The sequence below is a fragment of the Oryx dammah genome, unplaced genomic scaffold, assembly GCF_014754425.2.
Source record: "Oryx dammah isolate SB20612 unplaced genomic scaffold, SCBI_Odam_1.1 HiC_scaffold_2, whole genome shotgun sequence".
Lineage (NCBI taxonomy): Eukaryota > Metazoa > Chordata > Mammalia > Artiodactyla > Bovidae > Oryx > Oryx dammah.
The window spans coordinates 144,272,662-144,300,590 of NW_024070186.1; the positions used below are offsets into that span (position 1 = coordinate 144,272,662).

The 27,929-nt window shown below is 36.6% G+C and overlaps 1 long non-coding RNA gene across 1 annotated transcript; it reads right to left on the bottom strand.

Annotated features, from left to right (window-relative positions):
- Window positions 1-726: 726 nt before the first annotated feature.
- LOC120853551 lies at window positions 727-27,909 on the bottom strand. Its single transcript, XR_005718805.1, has 4 exons — window positions 27,899-27,909; window positions 27,616-27,626; window positions 1,573-1,580; window positions 727-850 (listed from the first exon to the last, which is right to left on the bottom strand). It is a non-coding gene; the product is annotated as an uncharacterized LOC120853551 (long non-coding RNA).
- Window positions 27,910-27,929: the final 20 nt, after the last annotated feature.

Genomic DNA, 27,929 nt, shown 5'->3' on the forward strand with positions numbered 1-27,929 from the left:
TCCTTTAGGATAGATTAGTTTGATCTCCTTGCAGTCTAATCATGTGAATAGAGAGTTGGAATTTTTAGCCCCACTCCACAGACCTCCAGACAGAAGAGAGAGCCAGAAGACTGAGTTCAACTGCACAGGGCCACAATTTAATCAACCAGGCCTTTGTAATGGATCCTCCATAAAAATCCAAAAGACATTTGAAGAACTTCTGGGTTAATGAACACGTGGAGATTTGGGAGAGAGGTGGTCATAGAAACTCCATGTCCCTTACCCATAATTAGTCCTATGCATTTCTTTTATCTGGGTGTTCCCTAGTTGTATCCTTTTGTCAGGAAAATATATGCTTCTCGGTTCTTGTCTCCTCACAACAATGATTTGGAGTGATGGACATTAAAGCCCTCAGTGCATCACAGCTCTCGGGTCTTGACAAACCGTATCATAGCTCTTAAACAAATGAGTGTTACAGCTCTATTTTATTTAGAAGATAGCAGGAGAATCCATCCTTGAAGAATAGAAGAGAGTGGAGGAGTGCGCCAGTGCACGTGAGGTTGGAGGGGGGGTGGTGTAGAGAGAGAGAGAGCATACGCACGTGGTAGAGAGAGAGAGAAAAGAGTGTACGCACGCGGGAGAGAGAGAGAGAGAAAGAGCACTTGGCTCCTCCTTTTATATGTTTTCTTCCCCCTGGGCCTGCCTTATGCAAATTGGACTCAGCCAGGAGTGCTGTTCTACCTGAAGTCCTCACTCTGATCCTCGGACCTTTCTTTGACCTTCCTTTGTTCTATTTCCACTGGCTTTTCCCTTCCTTGTTTTTTAACCACCACCATTTTAGACTCCTTTTCCCTATCCTACCTACCTAACACTTTTATAATAAACAAGTGTCTAGTAAGTAAAATGATTTTCTGAATTCTGTGAGCTGATTCAGTGAATTAATGGAATCAAAGGAGGGAGTCCTTAGAACCTCAAGTCTATAGACAGTTTGTCAGAAGCACAGGTGAGAGCCTGGATTTGCAATTAGCCTATGAAGGAGAATGGGCAGACCTATGGGTGTGGGATCCTAACTGGTGTGTCAAAATTGAGTTGAACTGTAGTGTATCATGGAAGAGTCAATTCTAACTCCATGATCAATCTGGTTTTTGTCTTTAATCTTTATTTTCACTGTTTTTTGTTATCATAATCATACAGGCCAAGAAATTTCAGAAAAAAGAAAAAAAAAAAACATTTACTTCTGCTTCACTGATTACATTAAAGCTTTTGACTGTGTGAATCACAACAAACTGTGGAAAATTCTTAAAGAGATGGGGATACCAGAACACCTTACCTGCCTCCTGATAAATATGTATGGAGCAAGTCAAGAAGCAAAATTTAGAATTGGATATGGAATGACAGACTGGTCCAAATTTGAGAAAGGAGTACATCAAGGTTATGTACTGTCACACTGCTTATTTAACTTATCTGCAGAGTGCATCATGTAAAATGCTAGGCTGGATGAAGCACAAGCTGGAATCAAGATTGCCAGGAGCAATATCAATAATCTCAGATATGCAGAGGACACCACCCTTATGACAGAAAGCAAACAGGAACTAAAGATCCTCTTGATGAAGGAAAAAGAGAAGAGTGAAAAAAAAAATTGGCTTAAAACTCAACATTCAAAAAGCTAAGATCATGGCATCCAGTCCCATCACTTCATCATAAATAGATGGGGAAGCAATGGAAACAGTGAGAAACTTTATTTATATTTTTGCTCCAAAATCACTGCAGATGGTGACTTCAACCATGAAATTAACAAAATCTTCCTCCTTGGAAGAAAAGCTAAGAGAAACCTGGAGAGCATCTTAAAAAGCAGAAACTTTGCTTTGCCTACAAAGGTCCACATAATCAGAGCTATGATTTTTCCACTAGTCATATATGGTTGTGAGAGCTGGACCATAAAGAAGACTGAGTGCTGAAGAACTGATGATTTCAAACTGTGGTGCTGTAGAAGACTCTTGAGAGTTCTTTGAATAACAAGGAGATCAAACAAGTTAATCCAAAAGGAAATCAACTCTGATACTCATTGGAAGGACTGATGCTGAAGCTTTGTCTAACTCCACACCCTTGTCTAAATCAATGAAAATATGAGCCAGGCCATGTAGGGCCACCCAAGATGGACGGGTCATGGAGAGTTCTGACAAAACATGGTCCACTGGAGAAGGGAATGGCAAACTACTTCAGTATTCTTGCCTTGATAACTCCATGAACAGTATGAAAAGGCAAAAAGATAAGACACTGAAAGATGAACTCCCCAGGTCAGTAGGTACCCAATATGCTACTGGAAAAGAGGGCAGAAATACCTCCAGAAATAATGAAGAGATGGAGTCAAAGCAAAAACAATGCCAAGTTTTGGATGTGATTGGTGATGGAAGTAAAGTCTGATGCTGTAAAGAACAATATTGCATAGGAACCTGGAATGTTAGGTCCATGAATCAAGGTAAATTAGAACTGGTCAAACAGAAGAGATATTTTAGGAATCAGTGAACTAAAATGGACTGGAATGGACAAATTTAATTCAGATGACCACTATATCTACTACCATGAGCAAAAATCCCTTATAAGAAATGGAGTAGCCCTCATAGTCAACAAACGAGTCTTAAAATGCCGTTCTTGGGTGCAATCACAAAAACAACAGAATGATCTCTGCTCATTTCTAAGGCAAACCATTCAATATCACAGTAATCCAAGTCTATGCCCCAACCAGTATTGCTGAAGAAACTGAAGTTGAATGGTTCTGTGAAGACCTACAAGACCTTTTAGGTCCTAACAGAAGCAGAAGATATTAAGAAGAAGTGGCAAGTATGCACAGAAGAACTATACCAAAAAGATCTTCATGACCCAAATAACCACGATGGTGTGATCACTGCTCTACAGTCAGACATCCTGGAATGCGAAGTCATGTGGGTTTTAGGAAGTGTCACTACACACAAAGCTAGTGGAGGTGATGGAATTCCAGTTGAGCTATTTCAAATCCTGAAAGATGATGCTGTGAAAGTACTACACTTAGTATGCCAACAAATTTGGAAAACTCAGCAGTGGCCACAGAACTGGAAAAGGTCAGTTTTCATTCCAATCCCAAAGAAAGGCAGTGCCAAGGAATGTTCAAACTACCACACAATTGCACTCATCTCACATGCGAACAAAGTAATGCTCAAAATTCTCCAAGCCAGACTTCAACAGTATGGAACCCTGAACTTCCTGATGTCCAAGCTGGATTTAGAAGAGACAGATGAACCACAGATCAAATTGCCAGCATTTTGGATCATAGAAAAAGCAAGAGAATTCCAGAAAAACATCTACTTCTGCTTTATTGATTACCCCAAAGCTTTTTTTACTATGTATATCACAACAAACTGTGGAAAATTCTTAAAGATATGGGAATACCAGACCACATTACCTGCTGCCTGAGAAATCGGTACACAGCAACAGTTAGAACCAGACGTAATAACAGACTGGTTCTAAATTGGTAAAGGAGTACATCAAGACTGTACATCAAGATATCGTCACCCTGATTATTTAACTTATATGAAATGTACATCATGCGAAACACTGGGCCAGATGAAGCACAAGCTGGAATCAAGATTGCTGGGAGAAATATCAATAACCTCAGATATGGAGATGACACCACCCTTATGGCAGAAAGTGAAGAACTAAGGAGCCTCTTGATGAAAGTGAAAGAAGAGAGTGAAAATGCTAGCTTAATTTCAACATTGAGAAAACTAAGATCATGGCATCTGGTCCCCTCACTTCATGGCAATAGATAGGGAAACAATGGAAACAGTGACAGACCTTTTTGGGGGCCTCCAAAATCACTGCAGATGGTGACTGTAGCCATGAAATTAAACGTCACTTGCTCCTTGGAAGAAAAGCTATGACCAACCTAGACAGCATATTAAAAAGCAAAGACATTACTTTCACGACAAATATCCGTCTAGTAAAAACTATGGTTTTCCAGCAGTCATGTGTGGATGTCAGAGTTGGAATATAAAGAAAGCTGAATGCCAAGGAACTGATGCTTTTGAACTGTGATGTTGGAGAAGATTCTTGAGAGTCCCTTGGATGGCAAGCAGATCAAACCAGTCCATCCTAAAGGAGATCAGTCCTGGATGTTCATTGGAAGGACTGATGCTGAAGCTGAAATTCCAATACTTTGGCCACCTGATGCAAAGAACTGACTCATTGGAAAAGGTCCTGATGATGGGAAAGATTGAAGGCAGGAGGATGAGGATGGATGGATGGCATCACCAACTTGATTGACAATATTTTGATCAAGCTTTGGGAGATGGTGATGACAGGCATGCCTAGCTACAGTCTTAGGGATTCACAAAGAGTCAGACAGACTGAGTGACTGACTGGAACTGATGCTGAAGATGAAACTCCAATAATTTGGCCACCTGATGGGAAGAGCAGACTGATTGGAAAAGGCCCTGATGCTGGGAAAGATTGAAGGCAGGAGGAGAAGGCGACGACAGAGGATGAGATGGTTGGATGCCATTACCTACTCAATGGGCATGAATTTGAGTAAACTCTGGAATATTGTGAGGGACAGGGAAGCCTGGCCTGCTACAGTCCATGGGACCTGAAGATTCAGACAGGACTAACTGAACCATAACAATTATACAGAATGACCTTCCTCAGGGAGCCCTGACACTCTACTGGAAGAGATTGCCACATCCCCTCCTTGAGTTTAGCCATTTCAGTAGATATTTGCAAGATAATTGTCTTTACTTCCTCAACTCCTCCCCCCATAAGAGAACTTGGGATCCAAACCCAGACAAGATGGTTATTCTGAGACATTTGTTTGCCATCTTCTCTGTCAACTTGCCTTTGTACTCCTGGCCTCAAAATTTCTTCTCTGTTAACTGCTCTGTTGTGCATTGTGCAGACTGAGCTAGGACTTGGTAACAGTAGGGCACTCTGCTGGTGTCTAAAAATTGCTTGGTGGTGTGAGAATGTTGAAATTGAGGGCAGAATTGTAGTTTCTGATCAGAATTTCAACATTCATTCCAGTTTAAGTTCATTAAACTTAATGAATACCAGTGTTACCAATCTCATACCAAAGTTCAGTCATTGAAACTGAAGGGAGACAGAATATGTTAACCCCACTTAAGCATCAGGATTATTTTGAGCTAAAGGGAATTGGAAAGAAGCTAATACAAGAAATGGTCCCTGCATTCCTCCCATTGTCCTAAAAGCAAAGCATTAATTTTCAAAAGTGTCACTTCTCCTCTCTCTACCAGAAAGGACACAATAATTTATCATGGAAACAACTTTAGATTCTTATCAATTGATAAGGCTTTCACTTAAATATGCATAGCAACCCATAACTATGCTTTTCTTTGTCACCTCTCCATAATTCTTCTCCCCTTCAGCTTTTTTTCCTTCATCTTTAGCTGAAGATAGTATCTAAGCCTGAACTCTAAGTCACCTTGGAACATTACTTATTCTTCATGGATATCTTCCATGTATAAATAATGTATACATGTCAGTAAACTTCTATTTACTTTTCACTTATTAATTTAATTTTTGTGACAGCTATGCCAGCCAAAAATTCAGAAGGGCAAAGGGAAGATTATTTTTCCTCCTCTACAGAACTAGATAGAATTAAATTGCTGCCTTCTGGTTTTAATTATTCAGTATAAATCATTTCCAGCACTTTTTCTCAATATTATAGAATCAAGTAAGCATTGTTTTTTGATTACTTGCTAAGAACAATGTGTTATTGTTCAGGAGAGTTCTACCGAAGAACACAGAATGAATTAAAAGGTACATACAGTTTGCAAATTCCATAGAGGGGAACATCACTGGCTTTTATAAAGAGTCTCATTGTTAAAGTTTTATGGAAAAACATGCTACAAGGATTTTGAGCAATTAACACTCTTATTAAGATCTAAGAACATTGTGCTTAATATTTCATTGCAGCAATCCAAAGGTTAAATCTAGTTCACCTATAAAACAAATAAAATGCTTCAAGACTGTTAACTGTTTAAATAGAGAGCTGAATTTGTCCAAAATAATGAATTAAAAAAATTAAATCTCAAATAAAAAATCAGGGAATAGTGATTAACACAAGATATATCTCTTTTTGTGGCACTAGTTTTCTAATAATTCAAAGAAAAAACTCTAACACATAAGATGGTTGCTATGAAATTAGAATGAATACTGACAAGGGAGAAATGTTCTGGTTCATAACTGCATTTGAATATATTAATTTTATTTTTTCCAGGAATATTTTTTGATATGTCCAAATTTCTACTTAGTATTAAGTAGAATGTGATTCTTTTTTTCCCTTGCTCAGACTCTTAGTTTGAGTGAATTATGAAGAATGCACTTACTAATTATCTAAGAAATTTGCTGTCATTTTAGACATTATTTATGGAAGCAGAGATTTTTTTGTAGATTTTTACAAATTCATACAATTGCCATTTCTCCCTAATTTGATACAGTTGATGATGTGTCAAACAGAGCAGGACTGAAAATGAAAGGAGATGAAGCAAATTTGCTGGCAAAGTGAAAGATTCTTCCATCAAGGAGATAATTGTTTAAAATAAGATTCTCTGAACTCCATGAAAATATAGCTTTTTTTGAGACAGTTAGACATAGTTATAAAGTATCTGATTTTCACAAAACACTTTAGTTTTCAGTGTATTAACCAGCTCAAGTTTAAATCTTCCTAGTAATGCGAGACGGCAAAAGAGACACAGATGTATAGAATAGACTTTTGGACTCTGTGGGAGAGGGAGAGGGTGGGATGATTTGGGAGAATGGCACTGAAACATGTATAATATCATGTAAGAAACAAATCGCCAGTCTAGGTTCGATGCAGGATACAGGATGCTTGGGGCTGGTGCACTGGGATGACCCAGAGGGATGGTATGAGGAGGGAGGTGGGAGGGGGGTTCAGGATTGGGAACTCATGTACACCCATGGCTGTTTCATGTTGATGTATGGCAAAACCAATACAGTATTGTAAAGTAAAATAAAGTTAAAAAAAAAAAAAAGAAACATTGGTAACATTAAAAAATAAGGTATGTGTTATTTATATCATATGTCTTTTAAAAGTGCAGATATAAATATGATTCTATTACATTTTTCAGCTTCTATCTACTTGTAAATCTGAACATGTAGCCTCAATGTTTGATTTCAACTTAAGAATTTTATTCAAAAGTTTATTACTTTTTCAGTTATACTAATATCAGTATATTAAAATATCATTTAATAGAAAAAGTAAATAAATAAATAAATAAATCTTCCTAGTAATTTTCTGTTCTATTTCCTACAGTTGCTTTTCATAGTTCTTGACTTCTATTGACTCCCTAAAATTAAAAAAAAAGGAAAGAAATTAATAATAAAGTAGTATTGATGCCAACATGTCACGGTTTTTGTTTTTTCTACCTCTTTCATACCTTCTTTTACTTTCTTTACCAAAAGCGGTGCTCAAAATTTTCTCTTTACTCAACATAAATAAAACTGGATAAAAAGAAGGAAATCTCTTATTTTTTACACTGTAATGGTTTTTGTAATTTCATTGGAAAGTCCAATTGCTAGGATTAGTCTTATGTGTAACTTTATGTCAGGGAAATGTCATAATTTCAACATTTCTTAATATTTTTTTTTTTTTTGGTATAAAAGCATTTTCATTATTTGCAACCAAAACATGCAGACCATTTTTTTCCCTCTTTCAGTTTTTTTTTTTTCCCCCCCTCTCTTTCAATTATTACCCTGGTGAATGTTGACTGTTAGTTCAGGCTGTGAGATCAGGGGGGAAAAAAAACCAAAAAACTAAAAGCAACAACAGCAAAATCTCATTTGCATCATGTAGAGTAACAGTCATAATCAGATTATTTAGTTTTAAAAATATTAAGACTCTTTCTGAGTATATGTCAATAGGAATGCTGCACAGTAGCTGTGTGGCATAAAGTGAGACATTAAAATTTGCAGTTAAAAACAGAGTTATAAATTTTTTTTTGTCTTGTATGATGAGAAAATAAGAGTAATATTCTAGATTTCTAACAAGATTACTTTGAGAATTAGATACTGTTTTGGCAATGTGGCTAAAGATCAGGAGTCATAGAGCCATTTGTAACATTTGATGGTTTTTAAAGATGAAATAATTTGTTATAAGTGAAAACAAAAGATAATTTTTATTCTCAGTTAAAATAATTTTTGAAGATGACTTTTTCCCTAACTATATAAACAAGTGAAAGAAGTAACTGTCACCAAGTAGTTTATCTATTTCAATATAATCATGCCATAAAATTGACAACAAATCTTGGTTCTCTGTAAAAGGACCGTCTAGATAGACATGACTTTACATCTTCTCTGCACCTGTTTATACAGGCCTGACACTTAAATTGACTGCTTTTCAATTCTGTTCTTGGAAAACTCTGATAATTGAATCTTGTGAAATTTCTGTGATAATTGGACATAATGTAAAAGTATCTGGCAAACAGTTGAAGATGAATTAACTATTATTATTTTCATTTATGCTAGAGAAGGCAATGGCACCCCACTCCAGTACTCTTGCCTGGAAAACCCCATGGATAAAGGAGCCTGGTAGGCTGCAGTCCATGGGGTCGCTAAGTCGGACACGATGGAGCAACTTCACTTTCACTTTTCACTTTCATGCATTGGAGAAGGAAATGGCAACCCATTCCAGTGTTCTTTCCTGGAGAACCCCAGGGATGGGGGAGCCTGGTGGGCTGCCGTCTATGGGGTCTCACAGAGTTGGACAAGACTGAAGCAACTTAGCAGCAGCAGCAGCAGCAGAGTATTTAACATTACTTTGAATTCACTGAGTTTAAATTTTATGTATATTTTATTTTGTAGTATTAAAAATATTTTCCTGACCAAACTTTAGTGCCTAGTATTGAATTCATCAGTCATTACTTATTTGAATTTTGATATTATTAATTAGTATTTTAGGACATTTTGATAAGGATTAAAAAAATATAGCTGTATTTTCTTGCCACAATATTTTTAATTCAACTGTTCTTTATCTTCATTAACAAAACACTTTGGAGACAGTGAGTGCCAGTGTTCAAGGCACTCCTGTAAGCGTCTTTTATAGGTTTATAGCACCTAATCTGTTACAGATGTGTCCTTAATGTTATAGAGGAGTAAAATATTTCAGCCTTCAGGTTTTATACTTGGTGCCTGCCAATGCAGGAGATACAGGTTCAATCCCTGGTCCAGGAAGGTTCCCTGGAAAAGGAAATGGCAACCCACTCCAGTTTTCTTACCTGGAGAATCCAATGACCAGAAAAGCCAAGCATGCTACAGTCCATGGAGTCACAGAGTCAGACACAACTTAGCAAGTGAAAAACAACAATAGCAACAAATGTGTAAAGTAACTTAAATACCAGTTTCAATGTCAGCATTACAATACCTGCATCAGCGGTGTACCTCCCCTTTGGTCTGAAAGGTCACTATAAAATAGATGGAGTAGTCAGGTTGAGTCTTAAGTAAACTTTTATTAAAGGACAGAAATTATTTGCTTGAATGTTTATTTCATTTAAATTTGCATGAACTCTTAAGTGATTAGACACATCTTCTCACTTGGTAGATAAAATTAAAGACAATATGTAGAAAAGTTTGACCCTATTGCGCAATTGACAGCTAAAGTCAAAATGCAGAATTTACTTTGCAAAAAGCAAATAGTTAAAACTGTAATATTATCAATTTACAAGGTTTGTATCAGTATGCTATTTTCATAGAAACATTCTCCAAAGCAAGGGTTAAGGGTGTGTGGACATTATCCAAGGATATGCACTGTCATATCAATTTTGCCTACATATGTATTTAGCTTAAGAAAGGGCCACCATTTCCATCAAGTTTTCAAGGGGAACTGTAACTCCAGTTAACTAATAAATCATTGCTCTTAGGAGAGTTGAGAGCATTTGGGAAACAAATTGAACAGTGAAGTGTTATTTGCACAAACATCACCCCACAGTGAAAGTATCCCAGAATAAAAATCTAAGAGAAACTAGTAGAGCAGATAGATCTGTGAGCTGTTAAATTAATATGATTGAAGGCTTTAAACTTGTGGCAATTTTTTATGACAACAGAAAACTAAAGCCATGCAACTTGAATAAGAGCAAGATACATGCTGTAAAATATTACTTTAAAAAAGAAAAAGCACTGTTTTTTTCTGATTAGAAAAGAATGCATGTTCAATCCCTGGATGGAATAACATAGTAAAATTTAAAGAAAGAAAATTAAAATTACACACAGTCCCACCAACCAGAGACATTTTCTTGAATTTCTTTCCATTATTTATTCACACATACATTTTTTTCTGTAAAAGTGTGATCTTGTTATATATACTTCAATATAGCCTTTAAAGAATTTTCATCCAATCATAAACCTCTCCAGCTACCATGTTACTAAAAATATTTCTAAAGGCTGTGTTGTTTTTGTTGTTGTTGTTTTGGCTGCATCATATTTTTCCATACTCTAAAATGGTAAAACCTTTATTTTGTCTCATGTGACACATTTTTTTTTAATGTGATGTTTCATATGTACCTGGTAAAATGCACAGATCTTGAGTAATCACCTTGATCCCATTGGAAGGATGCATATAACTATGTACAACTCACATATCATGCATATATGCATATGCATATAACTCATAGATCAGTGCTATATAGATGTTGTTATTTGTGCAAGTGTTATTTGCACAAACACCACCCCACAGTGAAAGTATCCCAGAGTAAAGATCTAAGATTTTTTCAAGCTACCATTTTCTAATTCACTTGTCTTTCTTAAATTTATTTATTTTAGCTTAGTGAGATGGATTTTTTTTTCCTATTACTTGTATAAGTGATCTGTTGTTCAGTTGGATTGACTACGAAATTTTGCTTTTACATTAATGTCATTCTATTTAACATTTCTGGAGTTTACCCAACACACAAGTGAATTATGGGGTGTTGGTGAAAATTTCATTTTCTCTGGAGCATATTCATCTTCTTCAATAGAATATACACACAAAGTTTGCTGGGGCAAGGGTGGGACATGTGTTCCTCCCCACCACAGATGTAAGTGCCAGAACTTAATCAGTGGATTTGCAATGGTCTGGGAAGTATTTCACCTGCTTACACTAGGAGTTTGCAGACTACATGAGTTTTTTTGTTTGTTTCATTGAAATGACATTATTAGAAAAATCCAGCTCTGCATTCTCCCAGGAAAACTGCTGCCATTTTATTCCTCAATGCCATCATAGCTACCTTCTTTCCACATTTAATGCACTGCTATAAGGTTTATCAGTTTACACACTGAGTATTTAGAATAAGATGTGTGTTTGCTGGGTGCAGTAAAAAATAAATGTGCTGAAATCAACATCTTATTCTTATACCTATTTGTAGTCATTACTGGCTACTATATTTTTTTAAATATTATTATTTTTTTTCAAAATTAGGGTAGAGAAGAATAAACAGTGTGTTTTGCATATCAGTTCCCTAGGATCCATAGCCAGAATTTTGATGACAACCCACATAAACACACACACACACATACCACAATACATGTATGAGACTCTTTTAAGACTTATGCCAGTAGCTGAGAAAATTTTAAAAATACAGAGATCTAGAAATTTAAAAAGAAAGAAAACGTAAAAATTTGTGCACAATTTGTATAAACAGAAAGATCCATAAATTATATCCTGTTGTTGGTGTAGTGGTGAAGAATTTACCTGCCAGTGCAGGAGATGCAGGTTCAATCCTGGTGTCAGAAGACCCCCTGAGGGAGGAAATAGCAAAGTGCTCCAGTATTCTTGCCTGGAGTGTCCCATGGACTGAGGAGCCTGGTAGGCTACAGTCCATGGGGTTACAAAGAGTCAGACATGACTGAACATGAAGACACAGGCACATATAAATTGTACACACACAAAAAGAGAGTTCCCTGAAATCAGATAAGATTCCAACAAGGAAAACTTCATCCCAAATTGTGCAAATGAAGATATTGTGATGAAGGTACAGATTCTTGGAGCTGAGAACAGGGATAGGAAACTGACATGGGATGGAAAGACTCAAGGGAAGGAGAGAAGAAGTGCTGTCATCAGGATCCATTGAAGAGCTCTTATCATGGAAGGCAAAGCAGGGCAAACAGAGGAAACTCTTGCCACATCCCTGCCTTCCTGTCATCCCATTTACTACTGGTAGGAGTAGCAGGCACTCAGAGGGCCTGGGTACTGCAGTTCAGGGGAGTCAGCCTTCTGGACACATAGCAGGCCAGAAAGCAGTATAGAACAAATGTGGAGAATGGCCAACACACTTGAGCCTATTCAACTGAGTGTATGTGTGCATTATTGCACTCATTTATATGAATTTACTTTAAAAATATCTAATGAGTTTCTATTAATATCTGTTGATGACTTCAGCATTGTTCTAGGTGCTTGTGAGGCAGTGATGGAAAACACCATCCAATAAAATCTGTGAACCCATAGAACTTATGTTCTAGTGAGAAGCAGGTCGAGTTAACAATGAAAAATGTGCTTTGCAGTTGATTATAGTAGGACAATGGAAAAATACTAAGAAAGTGGCATTTCAACTGAGAGCTACAAGATAAAAAGAAGACACTCCAGGAGTGTCAAGAGAAGAACATTTCACGTATAAAGAAAAGACTCTAAGAACTCAGTTTCTGGGGTCAGAGAAAACCTGCAAAGATGGCAGGGTAGGTAGAGTGTGAGCAGGGCCAATTGCTCAGATGTTAAGAGAAGTACAAGAACAGCCAAGGTGGATTGTAAGCCATACTGGATTGTGCATGAGGAGAGGTGAGGGGGAAGTAGTATGATATGGTGTGTACCTACACAGATCTCTTTGGCTGTGCAGGACCTTGTGGCTATCTACAAGAGAGCACTTGAGGGCTGTCACTGGGATGCTTGTCACCGACATGGAGAATAAAGGACAATTTAGGGTGGTGTTTGGGAGGTTTCAGTGGTCACAGAAGGGGAATGAAGGGCTGTTCAGATGATCTTCAATGATTCTTTATATTCTTTTGGCACCACTTCAAGAAAGTCTTATTAAAACCTCCAGAAGGGAACTCTGAAAAAAGTCAGTAAGGCATAGATTTATCATACCAGGGAAAAGCCTACTTTCCTATGGACTGTAGTGAATTGAAAGGCATGTATATCTTAGACTCATTTTCCAATGAGTCAAAGGGCCAACCTATTGGGAAAGACCCTGATTTGGGGAAAGACTGAAGGCAGGAGGAGAAGGTGACAACATAGGATGAGATGGTGGGATGGCACTATGGACTCAACGGACATGAGTTTGAGCTAACTCCGGGAGGTTGTGAAGGACAGGGAAGTCTGGCGTGCTGCAGTCCATGGGGACACAAAGAGTCAGACACTGAGAGGCTGAACAGTATCTTAGGCTTCAATGTATTTTCTATAGTACTTGAAGGCCCTCATGACTAGGTTGTCTTCACTATCAGGGGTGCCCATCACAGATACTTCAAGGACAGAAACAGGAAAGGCAAGAGTGTAGAGTGAAGGTTCCCAAGCATAAAGGTTTGATTACTTTTGTTGAGTTGCTGCAATGATGCTACGTTATGGTGCTGTCAAGGTGAACAATAGATTTAGCCCTCCCAAAGCATACAGTCATTGGAAAAGGAAGACTAATAAATTAGAAACAGCCATAAATGTGCCATGTACACTCACTTTGGCATCATGTTTTAATAGTTCTTAAATCTCACCAACAGAATATCACAACTGATATTATCCTATATTTTATTATCCTACATATTATCCTGACATTATCCCACATTTCATTACCATATTTTTTATGCAGATCTACAGGTTTTTCTCAACAAAAAAAGAATTATCAATACTGTCCATATACATATAATAGACAATATATAACATTGTCTCATAACATTTCCTATATGCTTAAAAAGTCCTTAAAAATGTATCTTAAGGGCTACACATTTTTCCACACTTATAATAGCAACATCATAAGTTTTTTTGTTTCTTTTAAATTGAAATTTGATTTATAGATGAAACTCGATCTTATGTTCCCAATATGATCAATATTGATAATTATATATACTTACATAACCTGAATTTCTATCACTCGAGACAGTTCCTTCTCTGCTCCTACCCGATCAATTCCTACCATCGCAGAACAACCACTGTTCTTACTTCTATCACTATAAATAAATTTGATTTGTTCTAAAACTTCACAATGAAATCATATAGTTTTATCTTTGTATCTGCTTCTTTCACTAAGAATAATTCTTCCAAGCTTCAACTATGTTGCTGTGTATATAAGGGAGTTGTTCCTTTTTATTGTTGAATGATCTGCTTTTTTACCAACCTCATTGTTCCACACTACTTTCCCTCAGCTCCAGCTTCCCACTCTAGTTATTAGGTCCAAAAGGACTTTCTTCAAGGATAGTCCTTCTGGAAGAAGGAAAACTTGTTAAGTGATGACAATGGCCTCTCCTGTTTGTTGAAATTCTTCTATCTGCATTATTCCAAAGATGGTTTAAGGTTACTATGCATATCTACTGCTTGAATCTTAAAAGTTCAATTTTATTTTTATTAGTTCAGTTCTCCATAGGAAACAAAAATAGAGTGTGTGTGAAAGAGGTGGGAGTCAGGGTAGGAGGGAAGACAGAAACTAAGAAATTGGTTCACATGATAGTAGGTCCTGAAAAGTTTGAGATGTGTAGGGATTCCTGTAGGCCAGAAACTCCAGTAGGATTGTTACATTATAGTCTGGAAGGTCCACCAATATTAAAGAGCTAATATCTTGTGTTTAAAATCATCAGGTTATAGATATTAACAGCATTTACAATATACATTTACATCTAAGTCTAACATTTAAGTTATTGTTTGATTAAATAGTTAATATAATCTAGCCAAGTTGACATATAAGACTAACAGTATTATCAGTTCGTTCAGTTCAGTTCAGTTCAGTTCAGTCACTCAGCCGTGTCTGACTCTTTGCCACCCCATAAATCGCAGCACGCCAGGCCTCCCTGTCCATCACCAACTCCCAGAGTTCACTCAGATTCACATCCATCGAGTCAGTGATGCCATCCAGCCATCTTAAAATCCAAATACTAATCTCATATTTAAATATTGATTCTTTTCACTAAAATCCACTTCACATGGCCTAACATTTTTCATAAATATTGTACAGTGGTGTACCAGTTAAGACATGAATTTACTAATTTTATTCACATATACACACACACTGCCTCAGGCCATTTTATGAAAGACATTTTAAGAGCATGATTTAGAAAGATAAATAAACATTTTGGAACTATCAATACCGATAACTATAAAACATTCATTTTCTTGACTAATGCTTATCTCCTCATATTTGTGTGTGTGTGTATATATATATATATATGTATATATGCATATGTGTGTATATCCCTTTTTAAAGCTAATTCTTATACTTTTATTTTTTGAAAGATAAAATCCAACATATTACTTGTTTTATCCTTTTTTGACTCTGTGCACAGAAATCTTTCTGGATAGGATCATAAATGTGTTTGAATTCTGGCTGTGTCAGTCCCCCAAATCCTCTAAGGTCTATTTCTTAGAACTATAAAGCATTAAGATACTATCACCTACCAGAGTTTATTGGGATTATGGGAATAGGAGAGACAAAATATTTTGATGGAAAAAGCATCAATCCCCAGACCAAACAGAGTTCTGTAAGTTCATGTTACCATGTAAGAAAAATCTAGAATTTGAGGCCATGACATTTTGCTCCATTCCATTAGCATTAACTCTGATCACTGCACCTGAGTAGTAGGTGTAGTCTCAGAGCCAAGGATGCAACAAACCTGCCAGCATTTAAGCTGCTCTCACTCAACATGGAGCTGCAAGGACCACAGGCAAAGAATGAATGGTAGGATTCTCAAAGGTCAGTTTTGCAGGGAGTCACAGAGAAGTGATTCTAAACAGCAAGAGAGAAATTCTTCAGAGTTTCACTGACAGTTGTTATCTATATTTGAAGAAGGGTTGGAATAACTGTAGTTGACAGAGGCAGTTGGCATCCAAATTATAAATTTGAATTGCTGTAACTGTGCAATGTCTTTTAAAGGCTTAACCACAAGTTTATGAGAAGTGTTCAATGTTCTAATGCAATTGATATAAATTCACCTTCCTGAGGTGAATCTTTGGCCAATGTCAGGTCAATTAGGAACATAAAGGACACCAACACTGACTAATATGCACATTACTTCCAAATAACAAGTCATCAATACTAGAGCAATGAGTGCAACAGCAGAGACCTCAGCATGAACTATAGCACAGATATGACACAACTCTTGTTCTTTGTCTCTCGACATGTATACTATTTTAGGAATAAGGGTGATGTTGAAATCATGTAAATAGCATATCAGGTCCTTGTATTATTTTAAAATGTATGCTGGCATGATACACAACTAAATGGGCTATTTTTTAACAGGATGAGAATATGATGATGTTTTTGTCTGACCTTAGTAGTATAATAACACAAGTAAGTTTGTGTGTTTCATGTGAATTTATTGTAAATTAGAAGAAAAAAAAATTCCATTGGTCAGATCATCTCATGTGGAGGTTGTATTACATCTCCTTGAACATGACAATATAATGGGCTAAGAGAACTTCAGAAAATACTGTTTTGTGACAACATTGATTACTATATGGAAAGTGTTTGATTGTATCCACATAGACAAGTTGGCTTTAAAATTTGCTTTAAGTAAATATTTGAGTGATTAGTAGTAGCCTATCATTTCACAGATGTCTAAATTATCTTGTCTTTTAAAAGCTATGATAAAATTATTTCTCTAAGTACTTATATTTATGCAGTGTTGGTAAACAGCAGAATAGTTCTGAAGCAATTTTTCTGAGTTAAAATAAAAGTCAGCTTCTTAATTGGGCTTCCCTGGGTGGCTCAGACAGTAAAGAATCTACTGTGCAATGTGGGAGACCTGAGTTTGATCCCTATTTTGGGAAGACCCCTTGGAGGAAAGCATGGCAACCTCTTGTTCAGAATGTGTTTTTTTATCTGCTGCATTTCTATAATCTCTGATGATGTTTCATGTTCAATCCTAATTAGCTTTATATTTTTTGTGGCTTTACTTTTTTGTTAATTTACTTTAATTGGAGGCTAATTACTTTAAAATATTGTAGTGGTTTTTGCCATACATTGACATGAAGTACAAGCTTTATATTGAGTCTTTTAAAAAACAAGAGTACTCAGATTTTAGAGAAGAGCTGGAAAGCAGAGCTTGTCTGCTACTTTAAGGTGCAAACTTATTTTCTAGATTTTAAATGACAAGAATAAATTTGAAGAGGGATAAGTAGGAAGTTCAGTTCAAAATGAGAGTTAAAAACATATGTATTAACAAGTGTGATGCTCTATAATGTCAACTTTGAGAAAAATTAGGAACCACACAGAGTTGCCACAGAGTCTATGTAATTTATGTCTACTGGTTTTAATGTAGAGAAACATTTCTTAGGCTCAATGGAATTGAAAGAATATGTTTTTTCAGATAATGATAGTTGAAATGTTTTTTAAAATAACTGTAATAAAGCATACATTTTTAATTGAAATAATGTTGTCAATCACAATATATTATTATCTTATAGTTCTTTGATGTATTTGCATTTGACTTATCTATTCTTGATTAACACTAACTTTGGATCTAGCCATCACTTTACCTTCTTTCATATTTACCAAATATGATCTGATACTCACATTAACTTGATGACTCCTGCTGGAATAAGTCATTCAGCTGCATGTATAAGTTCCAAAATGTTTTAAGGTATCCAGCTCACCATATCATTGGGGCACTCAATACTGCTACACAGGTGCTCAATTGCTCAGTTGTATCCAAGTCATTGTGACTCCATAGACTGGAGCCCATCAAGCTTCTTAGTCGATGGGATTTTCCAGGAAAAACCCAGGGATTGAATCCAGGTCTCCCTAACTGCAGATAGATTCATTACCGTCTTAGCCATGCATACCCTATTCCACTTCTCTAATGAGCTTGCTCCAGTAATTTCCACTCCCATCCACTCCCATATTCTAGTCTCTTCAACCTCTGACCACTACTTCTACTTTTCTCTCCCATCCCCATCCCCTACTTACAAACCATAATCTTATTTAAAGAGAAAGCATCAGACAGAAAACACTTTAGATTCCAACTACAAGTGCTTTTACACATGCATCCATCTCTTTCTCCTTCCTCCTATTAGTTGAGAAGACACAAGATTTCAAAAGAACTGGAGAAAATTAATTTTGAAATTGAGAAGAAAATACATGTAATAGGTATATTGATATTACACTTTCTCTTTCATCTTTCCCTTCCTTTTCCTCCTGTCCCTCTTCTTTTTCTTCCCATCTTCAAGTCTTTCTGTTATTAGAATGGATTAATCTTATTAAATATGAAGTGAAACTGAAAGCGAAAATTTTAATTGCTCAATCGTGTCCAACTCTTTGTGACGTCATGAACTGTAGCCCTCCAGGCTTTTTAGTCCATGGGGTTTCCCAGGCAAGAATATATCGCTATTTTATTCTCCAGGGAATCTTCCCAACCCAGGGATGGAACATGCTCTCCAGCATTCATAGGTGGATTATTTAGCACTGAGCCACCAGAGAAGCCCATTGTTCTTTTACATTCTTGCTAATTTTCTGTCTAGTACTTCTATCAGTTGCTGAGACTGGGATGTTTATTCTTCCAACAATAAATGTGGGTTTATCTGTTCCTTATATCCCCATCAGCATTTGCTTCATGTATTTGAAACTGTGTCTTTTTTTTCAGTAAACATATTATTGAACATCTTTTTCAATTACACATTAGGACCTTTGTTGATTGTTCCTTTTATCAGTATGTCAAGTCCATCTTTTCCCTAATAGTTATTTTTTGTTCTTAACTTTTTTTTTTTAATTTATTTATTTATTTTTAATTTTTATTTTACAATTCTGTATTGGTTTTGGCATAGATTGACATGAATCCACCACAGGTGTACATGCGTTCCCAAACATGAACCCCCCTCCCACCCCCTTCCCCACATCATCTCTCTGGGTCATCCCCGCGCGTCAGCCCCAAGCGTGTCATATCCTGCATCAGACATAGACTGGCATTTCGATTCTTACATGATATTATACATGTTTCAATGCCATTCTCCCAAATCATCACACCCTCTCCCTCTCCCTCTGAGTCCAAAAGTCCGCTATACACATCTGTGTCTTTTTTGCTGTCCTGCATACAGGGTCATCATTGCCATCTTCCTAAATTCCATATATATGTGTTAGTATACTGTATTGGTGTTTTTCTTTCTGGCTCACTTCACTCTGTATAATCGGCTCCAGTTTCATCCATCTCATCAGAACTGATTCAAATGTATTCTTTTTAATGGCTGAGTAATACTCCATTGTGTATAGGTACCACAGCTTTCTTATCCATTCATCTACTGATGGACATCTAGGTTGTTTCCATGTCCTGGCTATTATAAACAGTGCTGCAATGAACATTGGGGTACATGTGTCTCTTTCAATTCTGGTTTCCTCTGTGTGTATGCCCAACAGTGGGATTGCTGGGTCATAAGGCATTTCTATTTGCAATTTTTTAAGGAATCTCCACACTGCTCTCCATAGTGGCTGTACTAGTTTGCATTCCCACCAACAGTGTAAGAGGGTTCCCTTCTCTCCACATCCTCTCCAGCATTTATTGCTTGCAGATTTTTGGATCGCAGACATTCTGACTGGTGTGAAGTGGTACCTCATTGTGGTTTTGATTTGCATTTCTCTAATAATGAGTGATGTTGAGCATCTTTTCATGTGTTTGTTAGCCATCCGTATGTCTTCTTTGGAGAAATGTCTATTTAGTTCTTTGGCCCATTTTTTGATTGGGTCGTTTATTTTTCTGGAATTGAGCTGCAGGAGTTGCTTGTATATTTTTGAGATTAGTTGATTGTCAGTTGCTTCATTTGCTATTATTTTCTTCCATTCGGAAGGCTGTCTTTTCACTTTGCTTATGTTTTCCTTTGTTGTGCAGAAGCTTTTAATTTCAATTAGATCCCATTTGTTTATTTTTGCTTTTATTTCCAGAATTCTGGGAGGTGGATCATAGAGGATCCTGCTGTGGTTTATGTTCTTAACTTTTTAAGATGGCTTAAAACTCAACATTCAGAAAACTACTATCATGGCATCCAGTCCCATCACCTCATGGCAAATAGATGGGGAAACAATAGAAACAGTGATAGACTTTATTTTCTTGGGCTCAAAGATGCAGATGGTGACTGCAGCCATGAAATTAAAACATGCTTGCTCCCTGGAAGAAAAGCTATGACCAACCTAGACAGCATATTAAAAGCAAAGACATTAGTTTGCCACAAAAGTCTCTCTAGTCAAAGCTACAGTTTTTTCAGTAGTCATGTACAAATATGAGAGTTGGACTATAAAGAAAGCTGAGCACCAAATAACTGATGCTTTTGAACTATGGTGTTAGAGAAGACTCTTTGAGAGTCCCTTGAACTGCAAGGAGATCCAACCAGTCCATCCTGAAAGGAATCAGCCCTACATATTCATTGGAAGGACTGATGCTGAAGCTGAAGCTCCAATACTTTGGCCACCTGATGCCAAGAACTGACTCATTTGAAAAGACCCTGATGCTGGGAAAGATTGAAGGCAGGAGAAGGGGACAACAGAGGATGAGATGGTTGGATGCCTTCACTGACTCAATGGACACGAGTTTGAGCAAGTTCCCAGAGTTGGTGAGGAACAGGGAAGCCTGGTGTGCTGCAGGCTTTGGAATCCATAGGATTCCAAAGAGTCAGACACAACTGAGCAACTGAAGAGTTCTTTATCATTTGTTTTTTTGTTTGATAAACTTCCTCTAGTCAATCTTTAAGAGCATCTCTGCAAGTGATAGTTTTCTTTTAAGTTTTTCTTTTGGACTCAGATTTCTCTGGAGAGAGTTCAGCCTGGATGCCTCTGGCAATTTTTGAATAGATGAGATTAAGCTAATCTTATCATTTAGTCCCTAAATTGTGTCTGACTCTGTGACCCCAAGTACTGTAGACTGCCAGGCTCCTCTGTCCCTGGAATTCTCCAGGCAAAAATACTGGAAAGTGAAAGTGAAGTCGCTCAGTCGTGTCCGACTCTTTGCGACCCCATGGACTGTAGCCTACCATGCTCTTCTATCCATGGGATTTTCCAGGCAAGAGTACTGGAGTGGGCTGCTATTTCCTTCTCCAGAGGATCTTCCCAACCCAGGGACTGAACCTGGGTCTCCCGCACTGTAGGTAGACGCTTTACCATCTGAGCCACCAGGGAAGTCCAGGAAATACTGGATGGGTAGCTATTCCTTCCTCCTGTTCCCAGGAGATCTTTCTGACCCAGGGATTGAACTCAGGTCTCCTGCATTGCAGGACATTCTTTACTGCCTGAGCCACCAGTACTTTCCTGATGACTCAGCAGGTAAACAATCCACATGCAATGCAGGAGACACTGGTAACTAGGATTCATCCCTGGTTGGGAAAGCTCTGTAGACAAGGAAACGGCAACTCACTCCAGTATTCTTGATTGCAAAATCACATGGGCAGAGAAGCCTGGCAGGCTACAGTCCGTAGGATTGCAAAGAATAAGACATGACTGAATGACTAATATTTTCACTTTCAGATATCATTCTATGTAATATAAGTTGGAAATATTCTATTTCACAGATATAATATTGGGAATTTGGCTAAAATAGCATTTTGTGTCTGTGTGACTCATGTTATATACATTTGGCCTAATTCTCCTTTCAACATAGCTGTGTGAACCGTCCATGCATGTTTATCATTTCCCACCTAAAAAATATGTAATAGAGGTGCCTTTTCAACTCATTTTCTGACTTCAATATCCTCACCTTTACTTATGAACATTTTGCCTCGAATTCCCTCTGTCTCTACACTCAAAACTGATCTATAATTTTTTTTTTCCCAGGTTTCCTCCTTTCTATGCTTTTGATTTAAGCACCCAGGACATTCCCTAACAATGTTGTGCCTGCAGATAACATTTCCCCCTGCTTTATCCTGATATAAAGGGGAAACTTAGGGAGACATGCATTGACAACTACTTCATACATGGATGAGAAAATAGAGCTTTAAAAAATGTTTTGGGTTAACTTCAAACTATATGTCACTTATGTGAATATATTTCAATGAATCTTGCATCATCCTTTATACATGTTTATTTATCATATTGATTTTATTTAGCTGTACTTCAATACTAATATTAAATCAAAGTCACTAACACTTAATAAATGTGAAAAGTTAGCCAATATGATGTATATAATCTCCCCTTCAGTTTTCAAGGGCTTCCTGAATTGATGATATGTGGATTTTTAAAAAAACTTCTTAGTGAAAATATAAATTAATATAAACTATACCCTCTTCTACTTACCATGCAGATAGAGAAGGCAGCATTTTCATAAATACTGGAAATCCACTAAGTGTTGGCAGCTTTATTATTGGATTAACATCTTATTCTTACCAGAAAAATTTTGTGAATGTTTAGGTCATCCATTTTGCTCACTCTGAAAGTCAATATCCACTGCCAACTATAGATTCATTTGTCAAACTAACAAGAATAATAATAAATTTCACTTGCATGGTCTCCTTCCAGATGTGTCCTTCAACAACCCCACAAGATCATTTCTCATTGCACTTAACCACAATGTGACCCATTAATGGATTTTAATTTTTATAGTTACGTTTATTGTACTTCTACTAGAGAAAAGATGGCAGTAGAACTCATTTTTCTTTTTACTCCTAGAATTATATTTTGCAACTCAGTCATAAACTTATCATGTGAATATTTAAAAATCATAAAAATAGTCTACAAATTAATTCCTTCCACAGGAATTATTTCACTGTTATGAAAGAATACATCTGTTATGTATTTGTTATGTATTTCAAATGTTATGTGTTTAAAGGTTTGTTTATTGATTGTTTAACATTTAGGACACTCTAGTTCTTTGTAAGATGAAACTATAGCATTCTTATGAATGATACAATATGAAACCCAAAAGAAATTGGAAATAATCTGGCCTAAGGCTCTCTTTTATTATTAGTGTTTTTTAACTGATGATATGTGTTATTGAGACCTATGCTCAGTGACTTGTCTGACAGTAATTAACACAGGTGATGACAGAAAAAGGAAAACATCAAATCTTCCTATTAACCATTGCTTTCCAATAATCCTCTACTTCAGTGATCATAGTATATAATTTCAGTCAACACTTATATCATCATAATTAACTATTTACTAATATAAGAAATAGATTTCCACATATACTGTGTAACAGATCTTGTTTTAAGAACTTGGCATATGCAGTGAACAAAGTAGATTAAAATTCTTGCCTTTATTTTCACTAGGCATGATACATGAATACATTATATTTAAATTGATATAAGTGTTTTTGAACTTTGGTGCTGGAGAAGACTCTTGAGAGTCCTTTGGACTACAAGGAGATCCAACAAATCCATTCTGAAGGAGATCAGCCCTGGGATTTCTTTGGAAGGAATGACGCTAAAGATGAAACTCCAGTACTTTGGCCACCTCACGTGAAGAGCTGACTCATTGGAAAAGACTCTGATGCTGAGAGGGATTGGGGGCAGGAGGAGAAGGGGACAACAGAGGATGAGATGGCTGGATGGCATCACTGACTCGATGGACATGAGTCTGAGTGAGCTCTGGGAGTTGGTGGTGGACAGGGAGGTCTGGCGTGCTGCGATTCATGGGGTCGCAAAGAGTCGGACACGACTGAGCGACTGAACTGAACTGAAGTGATATGGAATAAAGAAAGATATCAAGATAAGGAGGTTTAGTGTGTAAATGATGAGGAGCAGCAAGTAGAGTTAGAGAGACTGTTGTAATTTGAAATAGGTTCCCTGGACAGACTCTACCATAAAAGTGAAATTTGAGCAAAGATCGAAAGTATGATAGTTATACAGATGGATATAATGGAGAACGATCTAGGCAAATGATATATTATGTGCAAAATCCCTGAGGTTTATGAGAGGAATACCAATATGGTGATCATTGCAAATAGTCAGAGGTGAAACATAGAGGAGGAACTTGTAAATCAGTCCATAAAGGGCATTTCATCTGATATAAGGGCTTCATGTTTTACTACGTAAAATATGTGACACTATTGTAAGATATTGAATATGATGGAAGAGATTTTCACATACAGAGGTATGGAGAAGTCATTCTGGTTTATATATGATTTGGACTGAACTTTATGTTAACTAGAAAAGCCTGTCTTATGACCTATCAAACATGCATTGTACATTTGCTTTGACCATTAAAGAAAGAATGCAATTAAAATAAAAGTAAAGTAACATTTCAGGTCTCCAAAGTGGAGTCAAGTAACCACTGAGATTGTGGTTTCAGACATATTACTTCATCACTGAAAACTTGCATTTTCTGACCTCTATCAAAATCAAGGATACTACCAGCTATTCTCTAAACAATATTTGCTAGAAAGTTTCAGCTACAACTTTATGGTCTCACGGTCTCCCCATGTATATATGTAATCATTTTGAATCCCCATACATCCTTGCTTAACAAACATCTTTACTTCTTGACAGCTCCAGTTAGAATTTTTGATTAAAAAAATGTATTTTGAGGTTTTTCGCCTTTATAAACTTTCTCCATTTTGTAGTCCAGTGGGATACAATTCAAGTACTTCTTGAATCTCTGAGGTCTCTGTGGTCTGCTGACCCCAGATCAACTTCCTGTTCACCATGCTAGCCACATCTTCTTTGAGCCCCCCTTAACAATGCGTGTGTGGTGACTTCAAAATACTTGAAATTCATGAAAATCAGTATGAGTTCATCTTCTTTGACTTTGCATATTATTTTCCGCTGTGTGAATATTCTTTTACTTTCTTGATAATTCAGAAAGTTAAATTCCTTATCAATGTCCAGCTCAAATGTCCTCTCTTTAAAGTGATACTCAGTTCAGTTCAGTTCAGTTCAATTGCTCAGTAGTGTTCGACTCTTTGCAACCCTATGAATTGAAGCACACCAGGCCTCCCTGTCCATCACCAACACCCGGAGTTCAGTCAGACTCACATCCATCGAGTCAGTGATGCCATCCAGCCATCTCATCCTCTGTCGTCCCCTTCTCCTCTTGCCCCCAATCCCTCCCAGCATTAGAGTCTTTTCCAGTGAGTCAACTCTTCACATGAGGTGGCCAAAGTATAGGAGTTTCAGCTTTAGCATCATTCCTTCCAAAGAACACCCAAGACTGACCTCTTTTAGAATGGACTGGTTCCCTTCCCCAACTCCATCAAAAGGAATAATCACATATTACTTTATGAAAGTTCTCTTGTATTTTATCTTTGCAGCCATCACATTGTATTATGATACTTTGTGTCATAAGTTCTTACTTCTATTAATCTCCTAAAGGTAGAAATTGCATCTCATTGACAAGGAAGGTTTTTTTTAGTTAAATTATCTTTTTTTCCCCCATCACATGGTATGTGGTCATCTTAGTTCCCCAACAGGGATGGAACCTCTGTTGCCCACAGTGGAACCATGGATATGTAAACCCTGGACCACCAGTGAAGTCCATAAATTATTATTTTTTAACTTTCTTTCATCCTGAGCCTAGTTGAATGCCTCAAATATAAGGAGTTAGCAATAGATAATTTCAAGTGTAATTAAATGGATCTCTTTTAATATTACCACTGGAGGCCCTGGGGAGATAAAAGATATGTGAAGGACATCCTCCTAAGGGGCAAGCACAGATGGCTAGAGATAAAAACTCCCCTGCCACCTCACTAATAGTAACAGCAGCAATATCATGAGTCAAATATTAAGCTTCATGAACTATTTTCATTTTGAAGACTTTACTTTCAATGCTTCTAGACTTCACTGAAGAGTTAAAAAAATAATTCTCATTTCTGAAAATAGAAATTTGACTAATTTTGCATAAAATTTTGAGCTCTCAGATTTGTATCAATTTAAATTTTAATATTGACAATTTTAGGGAAAAGATATGACCTATCTATAATTTGCCCATCTATATTTGTTAAAAAAATAAAAACATATAAAACATACTTAATTGATGTTTAAGCATGCTTAATTTAGAGTTTGGAAGTTTATAGAAGGATGTATTTCTTGCAAAATGAAAATAAGAAATCATAAAAACATTTTGTTATATTTTTGCTGTGAGTTCACAATGCACTCGTCATGATTTCATGGTACTTGAGACATTTGTCTTTCATTAACTTTTTAAAAGTTTTATTAAAATATAATTGATTTACAATGTTGTGTTAACCTCAAATGTACAATAAAGTGATTCCATTATACATGTATATATAAAAATAAATTTATTTTTTATTATATTCTCTTCCATTATAGGTTATTATAGGATACTGAATAGAGCTTCCCAAGTGGTTCAGTAGTAAAGAATCTGCCTACCAATGCAGGAGACACAGGAAATGTGGGTTTAATCCTTGTGTCAGGAAGATCCCCTGGAAGAGGAAATGGCAATCCACTCCAGTAATCTTGCCTGGAAAATCCCATGAAAAGAAGGGCCTGGAGTGCTACAGTCCATGGAGTCACAAAGAGTTGGACACAACTGAGCACACACACACACAAACACACAGTGTATTGAGTACAGTTCCCTGTTCCATGCAGAAGGTTCTTGTGGTTATCTACTTTATATATAATAATGTGTATACTTAATTCATTGTATTTTTAATGTACTGTTTAAAATTTTCTGAAAAAGAAGATAATTAAGCTACATCTAAAAAATAATAATTTACTGTCTTCAAATTTACTGTCTTCAAATTTACTGACAGAAAAAACTCCATTTAATGTGATTTTTTATTTTATATGACCTATATTATATTATTAATTTCAATGAAATATTTATTTCAATCTTATAGATAATATATAATATCTTATAATGTTTAAGATAACATTAACTTTTCAAGAATAATACTTTCTCATATTGTGGTTTGATGTTCTCTCTAACCATACTTCAGTTCAGTTCAGTTGAGTCATTCAGTTGGGTCCAACTCTTTAGGATCACATGGACTGCAGCATGCCAGGCCTCCTTGTCCATCACCAACTCCCGGAGGTTACTCAAACTCACATCCGTTGAGTCAGTGATGCCATCCAACCATCTCATCCTCTGTCATCCCCTTCTCCTTCTGCCTTAAATCTTTCCCAGCATCAGGGTCTTTAGTTCTTTGAATCAAGTGGCCAAAGTATTGGAGTTTCAGCTTCAACATTAGTCCTTCCAATGAACACTCAGGATTGATCTCCTTTAGGATGAACTGGTTGGATCTTCTTGCAGTCCAAGGGACTCTCAAGAGTCTTCTCAACACCACAGTTCAAAAGCATCAATTCTTCAGCACTCAACTTTCTTTATAGTCCAACTATCACATCCATACACAACTACTGGAAAAACCATAGCTTTAACTAGGTGGACCTTTGTTGGCAAACTAATGTCTATGCTTTTAATATGCTGTCTAGGTTGGTCATAGCTTTTCTTCCAAAGAGCAAGAATCTTTTAATTTCCTGGCTGCAGTCACCATCTGCAGTGATTTTGAAGCCCAAAATATAAAGTCTGTCACTGTTCCCACTGTTTTCCCATCTATTTGTCATGAGGTGATGGGACCAGACGATCTTAGTTTTCTGAATGTTGAGTTTTAAGTCAACTTTTTTGCTCTTCCCTTTCACTTTAATCAAGAGGCTCTTTGCATACTTAAATAACTGGAAAGAAAGGGCAGCACAAAATATTACAAGGATATGTATTAGCAAGAAAGTTCAGATATACCTGTTTTTGCATTTGATTTATAAGTATTGAATTGATGTTCAAGTTTTTCGATATTTTACAGGCTGAATCTCCAATATTTCTTTCTATACCTTTTGCATCTATTCAGATATACCAGGATGG